The sequence below is a fragment of the Leptodactylus fuscus genome, chromosome 1 (assembly GCF_031893055.1).
Source record: "Leptodactylus fuscus isolate aLepFus1 chromosome 1, aLepFus1.hap2, whole genome shotgun sequence".
In the NCBI taxonomy this organism is placed as follows: Eukaryota; Metazoa; Chordata; class Amphibia; order Anura; family Leptodactylidae; genus Leptodactylus; species Leptodactylus fuscus.
Window position 1 is genome coordinate 260,149,143 of NC_134265.1, and position 14,537 is coordinate 260,163,679.

Genomic DNA, 14,537 nt, shown 5'->3' on the forward strand with positions numbered 1-14,537 from the left:
ATTGTTTTGCTGTAGCTGCAACTAAGTAGACACAAATATAGGCTAGATACCATGTAATACAGACGAGCTACCGTGTAGTCAATTTACTTATTTCATCATTTAATTGTTAAAATGGAAATGACAGCGCAACCTGCCAGCCAAACACAATGACAGTCCGTTCATTTCAACCAATTACTAAACTGAGTACCTGCAACCGTAATAAATTCAAAGGTGCAACCGAGCAAATTAATCAGTAATATTTCAGTATTTTATAAAAACTGTCCTTAACCTGCAAAACATGACATGCTGCGGATTTCCATGTCACCTAATTTAGGAATATTCCCCCTCCGTGTGTGGATGAGATTTTCTACTCATACTATGACTTTAAGTTGATTTTCACAAGTGATACATTATATATTTTCCGCATTATTGTCTATTGCACAGCTTGTACCATATATTACTATAGGAGCCATTCATATAGTAACTTGGTATTTTAGCTTTCGATTGATTTAAATGCAAATTCTATATAAGAGCCCAATTAAAGCGAGATGACAGGAGCTTGCACCCAGACATTGCACCTTTTCCTGCTCACTTCATCAGTTTTCATATTCAGACTTTTCATATTTAATATCGCACATGTCACCTTATTACTAGATTTTAGACTTTGTGCATTGTTTTACTTGCCTGATGGGAAAGCTGGAGAAAAAAAAATGTGCAACAGCTAGAATTTTATTCGTATCAAAAATTTTCTGACACCATTGATTGGAGTTGTCAGGAGCTGTATGTGGCATTACACTTCTGCCTGCCTATAACACAGCTGGCGTGTAAAAAAAAAGAAGAAGGAAAGAAAGAAATGTCCCAACTGCACAGTGACAGATTTTGCAATTCCTTCAAGACTTCTAATAAATCACTCTGGTGTGAGAGGGATGCAGCTTCCATTGGAAAGGATCCATGTGTTACATCCCACTATCTGGATGACATCACAACAGCTTCTAGTCCTTGAGAGTCCTGAGGGTGATCAGCTGAAGGAATTGGCTGCTTCTGCCAATCATAACCCTGCAAGGATGCTGTTCTAGTTCCAGTGATGAGAGACAGAGCAGCAAGATCTGACTGGAGCCCAACAAGACATTGAGAGCAGGGAAGCAGTGAGCAGCTGGTGTGCGTGAGATTAAATAGTTTTCACAGCATTTCTGTGTGTGCTGTTCCCTGAATTCTCCCTTTTGTCCAAGAAGGAAGGTGCATTGTAACACTAGGCTGCACAGAAGTGTGAATCATTCCAGCTGGCTGCATGCTTACAGAGCAGCACAGAGACTGCATGCATGCCTGTGTGGACTGCTATATAACACTGGCTTGGCTTTAAGGAGTTCACTATCCTCCGGCTTGCTTGGCTACTGTTCCGGCAGATGGTGAGACCTGACAGGTAGCCTTAGCTGCTACTGAATTCTCAGCTTTACATCGTTGTATAGAGGCTAAGAAAAAACACGCATCTTCTCCTTCTACAGGTAAGCCTTACTTTCAAAGTGCTCCTAACTAATGGCAGGTAACTAGTTATGTACTGAGATCCTGGGGCTTAAGCATTGTGCAGCATTGACATGTGGCAACATCAGAACTGTGCGACATCTGTCATACTTCAACTATGGAAAGGGTCAGAAGGGAACTAAACAGTACCATCGCCAGGTATACAGCCTTAAAGTAGACTATCCCTTTAATAAAGGTAAAAGCAAAAGTATGTAAGATCTTCTATTGACAATAGTCAGATGTGAGTCATTTACAGCAATTTATACAATAAGTGTCACTTATTGTCAACTGAATTGGATGACGAAGTGACTGGAGTGCTCTCCTTTACAATGCATTGTATTGGAGCTGTTCTCTGATTGTTGCTACTGAGTAAGTGATACTACTTCAGCTTGTCATATTGTATTCATTCAATGCAGATGACATAATAAAAGTGTGTTTTTTTCCTCCTTCTTGTGCTTTTCTCAGACTTTCTTTGAACTTAATGAAGAATAATCACAAGCCATTCTCCTGCCATTAATCACTGGGATTATTCTGTAAAATATCCATGCATTGCTTATTTTATTCATCCATTGATCTTTCTTTGATTCATTAGAGATGCTTCTGAGATAAGGACGGATTGTTTGCAAGTCAATTTTTCTTTTAAAGTGCTGCTTGAAAATCAGTTTTCTCATTATTGATCAGTAGTTGAGATTTGTTGTCAATCTGCCTGTTTGTGACTGTGTGTTATCTTATGTTCTCTCTTAATAAATGAGCGTGCGTGATGTGATCTGATCCCACATCTGCCTTAGCTAGTTCAACTTCACCCAGAGTTCACAGTGTTGTCAGCTCTGGTCATATGGGCGAGTATTACCATGTATATACAGTATATATCTATAATGTATAATGGTGATAGTTTACCATACTTAAAGCAGAAGAGAGCTTCATAAATACAACACAGCCCAGCTGAGTTTATCTCACACTGCAAACTCAGAGTATCATTACATCCTCAATGGTTTTAGATAGGACTGCATGCCCACCTACTGTATTGTGCATAATATCACTGTGCCCAAGCAATGCATCTTAATGATTTTAATGACAAATACAGCTCTGCTACATCTTTATAATATATGTTTGATGGTTTATGAAAAGGCTGCCAGTTTTTATCTGGGATACATATCTCTGCCATATCCAAGCTTACCTGTCTTTTTTACTATTTTAATAGGACTATGCCAGTGTATTGTATTTAAATTCCACATACAGTAAGTCCTTTGAACTGTCAATCAGAAAACGGACACTCACCTTAGGTTCTGTATATGATGGTATTTGGGTTATTAAAGCTATAGATCAGACAAAATCTCAATGATACCACACTTGCTTTGTTTATGGAGCAACTTGTAGCATTGATTCCAGTAATAGAAACAAGGCTACATTTTACTTTGAAGTACCATATCTCCGGGATCAGGTATACAGTGCTTATATACAGGCGCCATCTCTCCTGCTATAGAAATGCCACTATTTACAATGTACTTTCCTATGATTCACAATACTCTTGGCCTTTAAAGGATTTTCATTTGAAACTTTATTGTGATTTATACCCAGCTCTAGTCATCCATTTCTAATCAGATACTGGGACTTACCAGTAGACAGTTCATCAGTAATTGCATAAGGGAAAATGTAATTTATCTGCTTTAATAGTGATGAAGAAGCTTTTAAGCCCCTCAGGAGCTGAAGTGGTTAAGGTAAGGCTGACCTTGTTCAGGAAAACACTTTGTGTATTATTGATCAAATTTTCCAGAAATGCTAGACAAATCATACAGACGGACAGCCTCTTCAGTATGTGGAAACAAATAAACTAAGTCCCAAATTGTTTCGCCATACAAAACTGAAGACATTCTGTTCACACAGTCATGGTCACAAAGTGCACACCTCTGCCCCCTAGAGGGTTATTTGCAAAGTGCCACCATGCAGAAACCATGCCTTCCTTTACTCCAGAAGTGCCATCATCTATCATTTGCAGCCACCAGTTAGCACAAACACTTGCTCAGTTGTACTTTTGCATCAGTGTAATACAACCATTCTATATTTAGTATGTGCTGTTTATTGTCATGTTATACAACTTTCTGGATAATTATCCTAATTGTTGTACCAGCTGTTCATTTCTTTTATTGTGATGTTGACATTTAGTAAATAACAAATGAATGTCATAAATATACTAAAAGAAGATATTCAGCTTACCAATGAGCACATATGCCTAAAACTCAGGAGCGGATCCCTCTGCATTATGTCGCTTTGTGATTACGCCTAGCAAAAGATAAGAAAGTCTATCCAAATAAAATGGGGAACAACTCAATAAACTCAGACCACTCCAGCTTATGTTACAAGTTGTGTTTCAAAGTAATTGTTGTCTTAGTTAATTATGGACAATCCCTTTAAGTAAATATGTCTACACCTTGTGGCATTAACTGCACTCCTGGGTCTGTTAGGCCTGAGGGAATACAAGTACATAAGTTAACTAGTCTGTATGTCAGCGGGCTGCTTGTATGGTGGGCAAAGCCATACACTTTGTCACTTTGATCTGGTCATTCATGATAGACGATATAAGGGGAGCTAAACCAGTATCTTTGCTGTGTAAAAATGTTCTATATCTAAACCTACTGTAAATCTAATTTAATAGAGGTACTAAAAAGCAAGGGTTTACCCTGGAATTTTTTTATTGCTATAGCTACACTGTTTATGGTTGGAGCAACAATATATAGTTCTTCCTAAACATGTGTAATATAATTTTATTTTAGCATAAGATAAATCAGACACGGTTCTTGCCAGGTAGTGCATTAACCATGGACCTATCACATATCTAATGCAGAACTGATTGCCTCATTCTGTAATAATAATAATGATATTAATGATAGTACTGCTATTAATAATATTAACAATAATAATTAACATTGTTATTATTATTGTTACCCATACAGATTCTTTGCTTTCTAATAAATTATCCCATTGACAAATAATAAGAGTTATCCTCAGCAGCAAACTAATAATTTATAGCCTGTTAGCAAATATTAATATGCTGTGGACAACTAAGTTCCAAAATCATGTTTAAATATGCTTTAGTTTTGTAGAGTATGTGGAATACTATAGACATAGCACACAGATGTTACAAATAGATTACTGTAGTTTGAGATATTGCAGTGCTGTATGTGTAATATTACATGATCAGAAAACTATCCATGTATGTGTAATATAATGTGTAAACTATCCATGTGCATATGGAATATTTCCATACTTTATGAGATACCCTGGGTTGTATGTGATAAGAGGGGTTTTATGAATATAATCACATATACCCTGAGATCATTTCATCTTAAGCTGTTTGTGTTCTGTGAATGTGTGTTCATATTCACTACAGAAGTTTTTTGTTGCTGTTGTAGAGAAGTCTTTGTAGTTGTCACAGTGAAATGTACCTTCCTCTTGTACTAGATATCCTGGGGTGTTTATAGACACTGCCGTACTTGCAATAAATAGATATCAATTTGTACCTTTTCTCCTAAAATCTATGGCACTCATGTTTAGATTAAGTCTTTTATGATTCATACTGTATGTTCTCTACATATTTCGCAGGGCAATGCTTTTTTATCCCGCTTGCTAACTTCCATACAATATCATTTCAGATTCCCTTCTTCATTTTCCCTGGAATCCATTTTTCTATATTTGTCTTTGGATACCATTCAGTACTTGTACAATATATAGTGTCATCTGCTAATTGACACATGTTCCCTGGTGTAGCTCCAAAGATCAGTCAGCAAACATATTTCAACATAATATAGATTGGTAGGCTTCAGGTTGAAATATTCCATGTTATTGAAGTTTGTGTGTGTCATCAGATACAGTATCTAAGTAAACAATATGTACTGATATCTCCCTGACTGATACTATAGTGGATACAAAAGACATGACATCTAAAGATGTGCTGAAAGTTCACAAAATACACTGTCGCTTTGCACTATATTTGATGAGATGATGGCAAATTATGCAGCGTGGAAACTGTCACTCTTCAAAGACAAGTTCACTATAACTAGTGAGAAATTAAAATAAGCTGTCATTCCGAATAAATTCTTGTTGGGAAATGTCAACTCCCAGAAGACTTATTTGTTTTAATTAGCTAATAAATATGTTGCATATGGCAATTAGTTTATGACTACTGAGCTTGCTAGAAGTATGTACACCAATACATGACAGTAAATACATTACAAGAGTTCTATATGCTGTATACATATAGACAGAGACTGACAATGGAAAGTAAAATAAGCTATTTATGGAATATGTACTTCCTTTATAAGCTGTTCTTAATTAAACGCAAAAATAAAATAATTTCCCAACATGAAAATATTCTTAGCACACACAAAGAGTGAACAAGTATTAATAAGGAGGTATTGTGGATTCTATTAAAAATGACAATAGGATATTCATTGTTCTTGTAGATCTGTCAATTAAAGATTATCATAATGCAGTTTTAGGTGAGTGTCGTTGTTGGACTTTGTCCACACTAGAATAATGGTTTCCATAGTTAATAAAACTAACATCATGAATTCAATCTCAATAAATCACGATAAATTGACTTTAAATGCGTTCAGTTAGGTTTCCTATAGGCATCCAATACAACAGACACATTGTGTTGATGTTCAAAAAAAACTAATATATATAGAAAGATAAATAGATAGATGTATTCCAGTTAATGTATTCTTACTTCTCATTAAATCAATTCAACATAAAACATTTTGCAATCTGTACATAGACATGTATTGAATAGCTAGGTAATTTATCACAAAATCATATTGTTTTTAGAAAATCAGCTTAACTTGTATCAGTCAAGAAGGCAGGCACGTAATGCCATCTATCTATCTATCTATCTATCTATCTATCTATCTATCTATCTATCTATCTATCTATCTATCTATCTATCTATCTATCTTTTCCCTGTCTGGTTGCTCTGTGTTCCACTGAGAATTGGGAATGACAGTCCAGTGATTCTAATTGTTTATGGCAGTCCATTGAATAGTTAGATTTTATTTCTAGACATTGTAATGAAGACATGTAACTGAATAGGTTTTAAATAGCTCGATGCATTAGCGGAGTAAATTATACTCTGTGTTATAATTGGATGACATCTGTACAATGGTCAATAAATTACATTCTGTTTTTTTGGGAGGAATATGGCTAAAAGTAGCTAAAAATCATCAATATTCTCATCTTGAAGTTGTGAAGTGGAAATGCCTTTCCTGAAGATAGTACTATGATAGAAGTACAATGTCAAAAATGACAGTCTTTCCTCTGCTTGTAGTGATAAAATACCATACTAGTAAATACAATATCATAATACGTTAATACTACACCTATAGAATTCATACAATATTCCTTAAACAGTAATGTTGCTATACTGTTGTTACCTGAGTCGACGACAAGTCTGTAATAAAGAACATACCGTACTACTAGGATGGCTTCCTCCTGTGTTTCCTAATGGACTCCTACAAGGAAAGTAATCTGATGTTTACTGGCCTACTGTATAGATTATTTCTTTGTTCTGGGTTTGATACTTAATTTTGTTTGTTCACTTACCCTTATGTCCCCAGGGAGTTTGAAACTATTGCTGCATCTTAGGCATATGTACAGGCCATTATTCACAATTACGAATTATGAACCATTATTTCATAATTGACCTATTAGTATTTGTTGGAGCAATATACACAGAGAAAACCTACAAAAAGTGGAAAGACATGTAAACTCCATATTTTCTCGATACAGATTGAGACTTACACCCAAAGTGCTGCAAATCTCAGACTGTTTTTTTACTTGGCCGTGATGCAGATTTAATATTTTACGGTGCGCTTCATATCTGCAACACTAAACAAAAAAATAAATAAACAGAACCACACCTTTCCTAAGTTTATGGTATGCCAGCTTATCCCCATTTATTTCAATGGAGCTGAGCTGCATAAAGCCAGCTGACAAATGTGGTGCTGAAAGTAGCAAGAACCAAAGTATAAGGAGTGTCGTTGCGATAATGCTGACCCCAAAATGCATTTCTATTGTGTGGAATAGCCATAGAATGGTTTAAGTAACCTTATGTTATGTTTTACAGTGAATATTTCTAACAGAATAGGAAGGTAATAGTATTTCCATGCTTTCTTCTTACTCTTGTCAGACTGTAAAATGTCAGAAGCTATTCATTTGGTCATAATATATCGTCAAGACAAAACAAGCCAAAAATATATACCTGCTGCTCATGAGCTGATTCGTGTACATAGTTGTGTGAGTTAATATGTTTCTTCTTCTGACCTGCGGGGAATATTTTATTAGCCCTCCACATGTAGAGGCCTTGGAGGTCAATTCATGTTGTCCCTTCCATAATTGGCGAATCCTTTGTAAACTTACAGTAAGTTGCTTGAACCTTTACCATAGTATAACACTGTGAAATATGATAGAAATGAATCAACATAATCTAATTATACTGTCTGTCTATCTATCTATCTATCTATCTATCTATCTATCTATCTATCTATCTATCTATCTATCTATCTATCTGACACCACTATATTCCTACCTACTTATCAATCAGACCAATTACTATCTCATTTTTATAATTTTCATTACAATTTTACAAATCTTATGTTTTGCGTTTGCACATGGATCTGAACACTGGCCGGAGTATTCACTGTATGTGGTCAATATTATAAACAATATTATTGGAAGAAGCTTTCCATTATCAAGGATAGTCAACCTGTGTATTGGCTTGCAAGGAAAATTTATGACTTGTCAGACTACAAGATAGAATTACTGACTTTCCAGGTCAGAGGGGATCAGGATGACAGAAACCAGTGAGATGATCTAGATATTTTTATTTCTGGAGTCAAGATCTCAGAATAAGCCAGGATACCACTACTATAGTAGGAAATTGATGCATGCTAATATGGATAAGGCCAACAAAGGGTCTCGTAACCCTACCATTGATTTTCTATAAGTCATCCATATCCATGTATTCTGCAGTAGAGAGCATTTCTGTATTTTCTGCCTAAAACTACCTCAAACCTCCACCAGTCAAGCTAAATCAGTAGTAATGGGATTAAATTATAGCATTTACATCCCAGATGGCCATATGCTTTGCACCCAGAGTCATATGTTTTATGCCAAGAATGGGGTCATATCTGTCAGATTAAGGCTAAGGCTCCAAGTTGCGAAACATAGCCAAAAAAAAAAAAAAAAAAGGCAGCAGAAACGCGTTGCATTTTTTTTCTGTAGAATTTTTCATGACATTTTTTCTTCCCTTATTAAAGCTATAGGTAAAATGCTTGTGTGAAACTAAAAATGATATTCTGCATTTTTGAAAAATCAGCTTTTCTGCAGCTGTCTTTATCTGTAGTGTGTGAATTGGATTAGCCAGAATCTCATTCACTATACTGGAACTGTAAAACACAAATATTTTCCAATGCATTCCTGTAGCAGGCAAAATGCTGTGTTACCGCAACGTGAGGCCTTAGGCTTAGACTAAAGCCTGATGTACAGAAGTACAGCTAAAAACCTCTGTGAAAAAATGCTAAGAAAATGCAAAATGGAAGAATACAGAGCTCTATTGAATAAGAAAATGCAGTGCGTTTTTTCCTTAGCATTTTTTTCTGTTTATATATATATATATATATATATATATATATATATATATATATATATATATATATATTTTATTGTGTTAAGCGAGGTGGATACAGAATAATTAACTATTTCTGGACATTTGTTAATTAAAAGTTATAAAAAGTGATAAGTTTCTTGTGTGTGTAACAGATTACATAGTAGATTGCAAAATACATAGTAAATTGTTTAGGCATTGATTTATTCATAGTGTTTTTCATTGAGTTTTTGATGTTTTTTTTCTCAGTTTTTTTTCCCCCTATAAATCAATAGGCTTGTGTTTTTACAGCTAAAATTAAAATGCTGCTTAATAAGATGCACTCTTGTTCTTGGCATCAAAAGTGTGACTGCTATACAAAACCAAACTGCAGTCTGAAGATGTTCCTCTGCTTTGAAACTAGCTTGTCATTCATTCATTCATTCATTCATTCAACTCTTTGCCTAAGCTGGGTTTAGGAGTCCAGTGGTTGATCCTTTTCACTTCCTGACAACTTTAACAGTATTATATAGGGGCCACACGGTGGCACAGTGGTTAGCACTGCAGCCTTGCAGCGCTGGGTCCTGGTGTTCAAATCCCACCAAGGGCAAAAAACCATCTGCAAGGAGTTTGTATGTTCTCCCCGTGTTTGCATGGATTTCCATCCCATATTCCAAAAAGACATACTGATAGGGAAACAAAAAAGAAAAAAAAAACAAAAAAACTTTAACACTATTATTGTGAAAACAGAGATAACTCTCTTGCCAGGTACAACCAATCCTTGGACTTCTAATCATGGAATGAAAAGGGATTCAAATGTGTAAAAAATTAGTTATTAGAGATGACTGAACTGCTTTGTTCTGAGTCAGGCAGACATGAATATTTTAAATTGTTTGTTCTTGGTCTTTTGGTAACAAAATTGAATAAATGGAGATTAATCTCAGATAAAACTAAAATGTACGTCTTGACATGCATTGTGGTAAGTTATTATGCTCAGGTGTCTCTTCAGACCCCGGAGTTGGCTGTGAAAAAATAAAAAAAAATAAAAAACATTTATTCTCACTTTCCATCACCTCTTTTAGGCCTCCTCATGGCATCTCGAGCTCCTCTAGTGATGCCATTGTACTCAGGGTAACCACTGGGCATGCTGAGCATCAAGACGTGGGTGCATGACGTCACCAAAGAGGCCAAGAGAGAACACCAGACACAGTGAGGACACCCAAAAAAAAGGGATGAAGGATGGAGATGGTAGATGGTGGATGGGCCGCCATCTGTTATACTCTGGCATCTCTAGAAACCCCATTATTTCGTAAAAGGTGAAGGGCCCAATCATACTATGACTAAGAAGTAGTCAGCCTCGAGGAGTTCACATGTGTCTTTTGTATGGCCCCCTTTTTAATATGAGAATTAAAAGTAAAATTTTATTGACATGTTTATCTTTTGGTTCTTGACCTTTCACCTTTTGTTCATGTAACACACCCTGGAGGCCCGAGGGGTTTTTTTTTGTGCTCCTGGCATCTTGAATATACGGGCATCTATATATTTTACATTGCGGTGAGCTGAAAATTACTTTTGTCTGTTTCTGAGTAAAATAATTTCATTTGGTTCTACCCTACATGTTGAACCCAAAAGGAATCTGGAACCCAAGCCACTCAAATGCAAAACAAAATGAATCTTGAGTGGTTCACCCATCTCCACTAGTTATGATTGGACTGTATTTTTTAATGTGACACGTTCCCTTTAAGAATTGCTTTTAATAACGTTTGGTAGTATTCACAGTATTAACATGTGCACCTCCAAATAATACATATAGCTTCATAGGGAATTGTTAACATGTCTGTGAGTTTGAAGAGATTATGTAGCAGGCCTAAATATCACCGTGAAAGCAGTTATACATTTATTATTTCAGCTAAAATTAAGGAATGAAGCATATGTTTGTAGACCAGATGTTTGGTCATAAACCTGTCAAAAGCAGAAAACAGTAAAAATAAACTCCAATAAAAATTCATTACACAAGGCTCTCATTGCAAAGAAAGAAGTGACAGTCATAGTCAAGTGTTTATATATATATATATATACATTTTAATAACTTATGTTATCTTTCCACTATCATCTGGGACCTCTATGTTTTAGACATATCCAACTCTTGTCAAATAATGATGCAATGACATTATACATCTTTCTTGACTTGCATTTCTGTGTTAAATGTTGATATATTAATATAAAAATAAGGAACACTATTTACAATCTTCAAAGACCTACAGTTTGTTTATCAGTCGATGTTGGGTGACAACCACCAATACAAATAATGCAATTCAATGGTTTAAAAAGTGAAGTCCTTGAACTTTATTACAGATCTAAGTTCAAATGCATGTCTATTAGGGCATACAGGGGTGCGTGTAGTGATCGTATATGTTTCAACATATTTATGGCAAATAGTAAAGTGCTACATAAACAACCATAAAGGCCAATACCCCAAAATCTGGTAGTGCATATTACAGCATTAGGTTGTAGTAAAATACACCGCTCCTTCCCTAAAGGAGTGGCATATACTAGTCCACACAAACACATATAATATTAAAGTGAAAATGGCATTGTGCCATAGTCCTCCCCTAGGGGTTGAATAAATCCATCAGCAGTTATGCTGCACATGATGATCGGGGTCAAATGACCCTGCCCGTGTGTTCTCATTGTGACAAACACTAAGGGCTAGTTCACACGTGAGTATAAGGGGAGGTTTTTGACAGCGGATTTCGCGTCCAAAACCTCCCCTTATAATGGTGGTCTTTGGAGACCGCCGGGCTCCAAAGAAAAGAAAAGACATGTCCTTTCTTCAGGCGGAAGCCGCGCAGGCTCAGCCGCAGCTCCCTCCTATGTCGGCTCATTCATTTGAGCCGACAGCAGAGGGTTAAGCCGCGACAGCGATGGTCGCGGCGGGCGGGTTTTGACAAGAGAGAGACGCGGCTCGCCGCGTCTCTCTCTGTGTCAAAACCCGCGCGGGCAGTTCACGTGTGAACTAGCCCTAACTCTGCCAATGCAATACCCAGAAGTGATGTCACCTAGGTATAAAAAAAATGTTTCACAAATGTAAACTCCCTCTAAATCCTCTAGTATTCTGACTTTGTAAATGTCAGCTTGCATTCAGTCCTGGCATTCTAAGAGCAGATCTAGTCTTTTTGCAACTGTGGCTACAGTTAAGTTGTAAAATACCAAAATTCCTTGTAATGTTCTCGAACACCCATTGTGCTGAAATCCTTGATTGTCTAGCGTTAAGAAAAAAGTCAAAAAGGCAATTTTAAGCTGAGATTTCCCAATGGCATCTAAATACAGTAATAAATGGAGCGCCAATCACTTCAGCTTAGTAGCAAATGTGATTTTCACATTGATTACCCAATTACAGTACATATGGCATTCAGCTTGTAGAAGAACTCAGGATATTACTTGTAGACCAGAAATAAATATTATGGAGAAGCGCCAATATGACAGCTCCAACATACTGTTCCATCATTGTCCCATCAATATCTTTACTGGACAATAAATGCACTACGGTATATATGTGCTGTCATATTGGTGATAATGTTATGTCAAAAATGACTTAGTAAGTGGAAAACGCATAGTGTTATCTTGCCCTCAAGCCAGTTTGATGCTAGGAGACATGATGGCATATATTTGATATACTGACGAATGATATGTATCTGTATACACATTTCATGAATAATAATAATAATAATAATAATAATAATTATTATTATTATTATTATTATTATTAATAAGTTCTTTTAGTGTCTTTTAGAATTAGCTAGTTCAGCTTCTAGTTCATGGCTGGCTAAACTTGAAAGTCTTTGAGATCATTTACAAGCCCTGTAGCCAGGTGATAGCACATGTATTGGTGTGAATATGTCCTACAGTACATACAGTATAGAGATAGGAGGTTGAAAGATTGGAGGAAAATTCTAGTCATTACATCCTTGTCAATCTTCAGGAAAAAATGGGTTACTGGTTTGATCCCTGGAGGTTTACTGGGTCCTGTTCGTAGTAATGTGTCATGCAGTGTTGTACAACTACTGGTTTGTAATTATCTGTCTCCTTCCCATTCATTGACCTTTGATTGGATTCTGCATTTAGTGCTTGTGGAGTAGAGGCCTGTTTGGTTTACAAGAACCCACAGTGTCCTAATAAATCAGGGCTGGAATACATTAATTCTGTGTGACAATTGAACAATTAAATTTGTATCCATTTCATCCAAATGACAAGAGTTCACCCGTGAGCAAAGGTTTAATTAAGAATACTTGGCACCTACAGCCAGTCAAAGTCCCATGTGATCCCACTGAATTTTGAAGTATTTTTAATACAGCTCAAAAAATGTTATATATTTATATGTGTATATTTTTTCTCATTATATTTTTAAATGGTGTTGGCCCACAAACAAGACTTATCAATATAGTATAGGTGAAAAATTGAAGATTATTGGGGGTCTAAGAGCTATGGGATGCATCAGTTAAATTAATGGGTGTTCGACATGTTCCTCTGAATAGTGCAGTAGCAAGGATGCACGGCCATTGCTCCTTTAAAATCCTATGGATCCAATAAAGATAGTTGAGGACAGAGCTTTTTATCAGTCTCCTAGACTGTGAATAGAGAATCCTTGACCATGAGTCCAAATACTGCTTCCTTAAAACAGGGGACATGGGACCCCCTTTCTTGGAATGGTGATAGAAGCAGCATGTGAACCTCCAGTGATCAGACATTCATTATCTATTAAGGAGTTTAATCTTTTTTTTAGAAAAAGATTCCACTTTTAAGGCCAAGTTCACTTGACAACCATTACAGTCCATTATGCTCATCCATCATAGAATAAAAAGGTTATAAAGGCATACTAGCTTGATCTTGAGGTCATTTTCCACCATCTATGCTTCTATATAAGATTGTTTATAAGCACATAGTATCTCTAGCTCTCTCTCTCTCTCTCTCTCTCTTTCTTTCTCTCTGTTGTCTCTGTCATACTAATAAAGAAAAAATTCTAGGTTTCCTGAACTCCTTGGAATTTTATGTCATATTGCCAGAAAATGCCATAACATTACCCTTTGTGGAACGTCCAACATCAGAGAGAAAAATAAATGACATCCAAATGAGCATAAAATACAAATACTATGCACTCTACAAAAGTGTGTAGGTTAATGTGTAATGATCACTTGAATCCAACTTCTGAGACCCCTACCGTTTACGAAAATGGGAGTCCCATATTGCCTAGTTAAATGAAATAGTAGTAAGGCATGAACAGTATTATTGTATTCAGTCTGTAGTAGGCTATTTCCTTCAGTCCAGTAGTGGGCATGTGTGACAACTGTTTCAGTTAAATAGGAACCCCATTCCTGTGAGCAGTATGGGTAGTAAGGCCAACTCC

The 14,537-nt window shown here is 36.2% G+C and overlaps 1 protein-coding gene across 1 annotated transcript in view; it reads left to right on the plus strand.

The window, feature by feature from the left end:
- Window positions 1–993: 993 nt before the first annotated feature.
- The window catches only part of LOC142217770 (bifunctional heparan sulfate N-deacetylase/N-sulfotransferase 4-like), a 334,797-nt gene continuing 321,253 nt past the window's right edge, over window positions 994–14,537 (plus strand). The window contains exon 1 of the mRNA XM_075286110.1: window positions 994–1,481. The gene's annotated coding sequence lies outside the window, so the exon portion shown is untranslated. The remainder of the gene's footprint in view (window positions 1,482–14,537) is intronic.